Source organism: Eretmochelys imbricata, chromosome 10 (genome assembly GCF_965152235.1).
Source record: "Eretmochelys imbricata isolate rEreImb1 chromosome 10, rEreImb1.hap1, whole genome shotgun sequence".
NCBI lineage: Eukaryota > Metazoa > Chordata > Testudines > Cheloniidae > Eretmochelys > Eretmochelys imbricata.
Window position 1 is genome coordinate 71,109,526 of NC_135581.1, and position 5,650 is coordinate 71,115,175.

The window sequence follows — 5,650 nt, forward strand, 5'->3', positions numbered from 1 at the left end:
TTCTGCGACCAACCCTGGAAGGCTATAGAGGGAGCAGATAAGGAGAGAGAGGGCTGTTTATTACTGACTTACTTGTGATTAGCAGTCAGCAGAACACCTTTGACAGCAAGGAAAGGTGCTTTGGTCTGTATGCCTGAGGGGTGCGTGAATGTGTGAGGGGTGAGTGTTTTTATGTATGTGTGTGTGTATGCAGAGATGGGGGAGTGCGTGTGTGTCAAATTGGGGTGGGTAGTGCATGACTGAGGGCTGTGTGTGTGGACATGAGAGAGAGTGTGTGTGCGTGAGGGGTGTGGCTTTTGCACAAGAGTGTGTGCATGCATGTGTGGGTGTGCATGCCTGAGGGGTATGTATGTGGGCGAGAGGCTGAGTGTGTGTGCCTTTGACATGCTGGGAGTGGGTGTGAATGTATACGTGTAAGCGGAGTGTGTGCATGCAAATGGCAGTGTGTACCTGTGTGTTTGCGTGTATATATATACAAGGAGTGTGTATATGAGTGCATGTGAGTTGCATCAGTGTGTCTTTGTGCTGTGAGAGAGAGAAGAGGGGAAGGGAGCCTGGGCAATTGTGCGGCCCTTTGCCCTGGAACAATGTCCATATCTATCACCATTTCCATCGATTCTGTTGGCTTTCACAGCATGGTTTGGACACTGTGCCATGCAGTTCTGCAGAGCTCCCGGCAATAAGCTGTTAAAAGTAAAGGGGTTGGGGTGAGTGGGAATGTGTCTCCTAATTGATTAGCTCCATGAATCACAGAAATGCCAGCCTGTCAAAGAGTAAATCACTGGAGCTGTCTTTGATATCTCCTTTGGTCAAGGACAAACCATCCTACTGCATATGGTGTCTTTCCTTTAATGTGTTTTCTCCCCTCTCTCTTGTAGCCTGTTGTGTTTTCTTGTTTGGTGCCAGCAGCCCTGCCACTTTGTGCTATGGTCCCTTCAGTGCTTACCTGCTAAGCAGGGCCAGTTTGGACTGGCTTGTTGATAAGAGATTGCCAAGGAATGCCTAGGTGCAACAGGAAGTGGTCCTTATCACTATCAGGGGCACTCTCCTCTCTGAGGGCCAGATTGCGGTAACCTTACGCATAGTGAATAGCACCTGACTTCAATGGGATTATTGACAGCATAAAGTGCATTTGAGCCTGAGTAAGGGTACCACAATGTGGCCCTGTGATAGCACTGATTTGGTGCTAGAGGGTGCTGTGGAGCTGGAGGTGGAAAACGGAAGTCCTGTTCAATGCAGTTAACTAAAAATCCACTGGCATTTCCCCCACATTGCCAGCACTAGTGGAGCTGCTTTGTCAGTAATGCAGTGGTGGGAGATGGTACGAAACAGCTCAGTGAAGATGCAACTTCTCTCATGGTATTTCAGCACCTCCACCAGAAGCAGTGTGAAAAATGCTGTTTAAACAAACAAAAATAACGAACCAAATTCCTTGGAATTCCAGGTTTGATTCAGTTCAAATGTTCAGGGGGGTTGTACATGAAGTTCTATCACTGTGCCTGTCCCTGGTGACAATGCTCTCCTAGGTTTGTTCTGCAGGTGCCCTTATCAGGTCTTAGATCCATGCATGGGAACAGGTTGCTTTTCATTGGTTGTTAGCCAACAACGACTGCCCTGCTTTGCCTTCTTGTGTAGGTAACACACCAAAGTGACGCTGCACATTGGCTTAGATGCCAAGTCGGATGTGGGCCAGGCCTGGAGACAGCCTGTTCGTAACTCACTCGCACGGATGGGTTGTTTGTCTGATGCTGGGAGACGGATCATCAGTGGAATGCGGACTGCCAAAATTTTCTGCATGAGAACACTGCCTCCCTCCAGTGCGTGATGAGCTGATTGAACCTCTTTCTACACCTCCAAAGAGCTGTCCCAAGAAAGAAATAATCACTGATATTTACAGGCTGCCCTTCTCAGAGGAAGAGTCTCTGAAGAGTCCTTCTCAGAGGTCACTGCAAACACAAGCTGCTCTCTGTCCATGTGTATTCACGATAGACACTAACAGCTCCAATAGTGCACGGAGAGGGGCCGCTGATTGCCTGCTCCCTTCCTCGGAAACATCACGTCCCACGGCAGGCCCTGGTTGTGCAATTGCTTGCACACGTTTGACAGGCAGGGGACAATGCTTTGGAATCTCCCATTGGCAAAGCATTGTCCCACTGTTGCTCCAGCTCCTGCCTCCTTCAACATTAACTCTTGGCAATGGGGCAAATAAAGAGAAAAGCAACAAAACAAAAGAGAGAAACTAGCTGAGGGTTAAAATCACAATGAAAGCAATAGCAGAGAAAGATTAAAGACAAGAAGCATCAAAGGAGGGATAGTGCTATAGTGAAGGCACAGAACTGGCACTCAGGAGGCCTGTGTTTATTTCCTGATTCTGCCAGAGGCTTCCTGTGGGATCTTAGGCAAGTTACTTAACCTCTCAGTGTCTCAGTTCCCTCGCTGTAACTTGGGGATAATGACCTTACAGGAGCAGAGTGAGGACAAACTCTTGAAGTGGGTATTAGACATGGTAAAAGAAATACTGGAGAAAGGAGATCAGGCACATTGGTTTAGTGCCAGAACTCCCATTGCCTTCCCGGATATGTAGGCTATCAAGTATCCCTCCAGGACAGGCAGATGCTGCCTTTAAAAGATGAGCTGTCAAATGACAGATGACCATTGGAGACTCTTTCTAGGGCATAAAGTTAGTGAACTTTTAGCAACTCAGGTTAAAATTTAATCCACTTTCCCATGTTTTCTATGAGTGCTGGCAAGTTAGACATTTCCTAGACCTGGTTACTAATGGGTGAACACCACAAAAGGGGAAAAATTGATTATTAGAAAAATGCAGATGATGGCTTAAACCAGATACACTCCCATCTCTCCTATATAACTTCTTCATTGATAAACACTTGACATGACAGTGTATACTTCTTTATCTTGGATTCGAGATTTTCAGAATCTTCTTTAGCACTTTAGCACCCCTTTGAAACTTCTATTTGCAACACTTACATGCAAAGGCGGTAATCTGTGCTGCATTGACTTTGCTATTTTCTTCCAGTTTTGAACAAAATGAATCCTAATCTACATTTCAGATGCTCTAAATGTGATTATCTGTTACCCTCCCTTGCACATTGTTCAGCCCCTTACATACAATGAACTGGGGCATCGATCCACAAGTTCGGTGGTTTTAAAACTTTTTTTCTGGCGATCCAGTTGAAGAAAATTTTTGATGCCCATGACCCAACAGAGCTGGGGATGAGGGGTTTGGGTGTGGGAGAGACTCCGGCCTAGGACAGAGGATTGGGGTGCAAGGGTGAGGGCTTCAGGGTGTGGGAGGATGCTCTGGGTTGGGGCAGGGGGTTGGAGTGTGGGAGGGGGTCAGGGCTTTGGGCTGGGGGTGCAGGCTCTGAGGCGGGGCTAGGGATGATGGGTTTGAGGGGTTTGAGGTGCAGGAAGGGACTCCGGGTTTGGGGGTGTTCAGGGATGGGACAGGGGACTGGGGCACAGGCTTACCTTGGGCGGCTCATGGTCAGCGGCTCAATGGGGATGCTAAGGCAGGCTTCCTGCCTGTCCGGGCACCACGGACTTTGATGCGCCCCAGAAGTGGCCAGCAGCAGGTCCGGCTCGTAGGCGGAGGTACACAACTGGCTCTGCAGGGCTCTCGCCTGCAGGCATCGCCCCCCCAACTCCCATTGGCTGGGAACTGGCCAATGGGAGTGCAGAGCCAGTGCTCAGGGCGGGGGCAGCGCACGAAGCCCCATGTCCCACCTGCCTAGAAGCCAGACCTGCTGCTGGCCGCTTCCGGGGTGTAGCGTGGTGTCAGAACAGGTAGGAACTAGCCTGCATTAGCTGGGCAGCACTGCTGATGGGACTTTTAACGACCCGGTCGGCAGTGCTGACCAGAGCCGCCGCGACCCAGTGCCTTACATGCCATGACCCAGTACTGGGTTGCGACCCGCAGTTTGAAAACCACTGCACTAGTTCACTTGTGCCAAGTTGGCAAGCCACTGCTTATTTAACCCTTTATTTGTCATTCTGGGAATTGACCCATAGAATGAAGTCTCTGATCCTAACTTTGGAATGCAGCACGCAATGGGTTCGAACTATATTACAACAGAGTTCTGTAACACGAGAGTAAAACGGACATAGTGCAGTGGTGAATCAAGTCCAAAGTCTGTGGACGGTACAGTTATAACCCTATTGATTGTACCAACAAAGCCCATATAACATGCATGGCAGGGGAAATCTGAACCTACCTTAACCTACTGAAAACAACAGACTGGATCAACAGCACAGAAGAAAGCTCTGTCCTGGGACTTTACCAAATCATAAGTCACCTTCTATTTCATGCTCTGGAGTTATGTTCAAGTGAAATAGGTTCTTATTCGTATTTGGTATTTAGCTGTGGAAATAGAGATGAGATGGATGGGAGGAGAGTTCATTGTTGAGAATTTTTAATTTGCAAAAAAGAAAGGAAGGCTGAAGGATTTCACGTGCCTTGAGTACCTGATAATGGAACACAGTTTGCTTCTGTTATCTGATAGAACACTGGCCACTCTCGAGTTCCTATGAAACTGTTTTTGTCTTTATTTATCTTCGGTGCAATAAATATAAAATATGCAAGGAAAAATGAGATCTGAAATAAATGTTGTTGTTTTTCCTCAGCAGAGAAGGGGTTACTGGAAGGAAAAATTCTGAAGGTCCAAGCTACATGGAAAGGCATTAGTTCTTGCTGGGGAAATGCAGAGCCCTGGACTTCAGGACTTGTCAGGTAAGTGAATGACAGATGGATTTCCAAAGAGTTTGCTTTAAAATGTAAATATAATTTGCTAGTTTTAAGTCTGCACATAAATTCCAGGTCAGATTTGGGATCTTAAATGGATTTATTTATTTTTAACTAAAGCTTGAACTTTAATCTCTAACAGTCGGATCAGTTCATCTGCGCAGGAGACAGCTATCTTGGAGGCCAGTCTCAAATGTGTGGAATGCACACTCCAAGGGACTAAGGCCTATCGTAAATCTCATCACCCTCTGCTTTCAAGGGTGAGGTGCATTTTTCCCACCTGCTTTCTCTAACATAAACACAGAGCAGCATGGACGTTTTTTTTTTTTTTTAAAACAGCTCTCCAAACAAAACACTACCCAGCACATACCATTCTCTCCCTGGGGAGAGAGAACAAAGCCGTTCAGATACTACAGTGATGTAATGACCTACATAGACTAGTGCGCTGACGCATTATTGAACCAGAGACTGCAGATGTACAGATTCAGACAGGTAGGGTTGTTTGATCATGTCCAGCTGCAGCATAAGTTTGAATCCTAGTTCACTTGTTCCACTACCTATGCTGGCACGACAATGGGAACATTATAAACCAAGGGGGGGCTGAGAACCAGGACCCCAAAACTCATTGTTTTGCCCCTCCACAACCTCTAGATACCACCAATGTTTTCATCCCAGAATGCTTTGTGCTCCATCCCAGAATCCATTGTCAGTTTTCTTCCAATCTCCTCACCTGCGTGGTTCTGTAATGCTTAATCGTCTGTTCTCTTTCCATTCATTTTCATATATGGCTAACAGCTGAAAGTAATTACATTCCATAAACTGTCTAATGGCACATTTAAAAATATATCAGAAAGCTGAAGGTATATGTCCTTATGACTAGCTCAGATT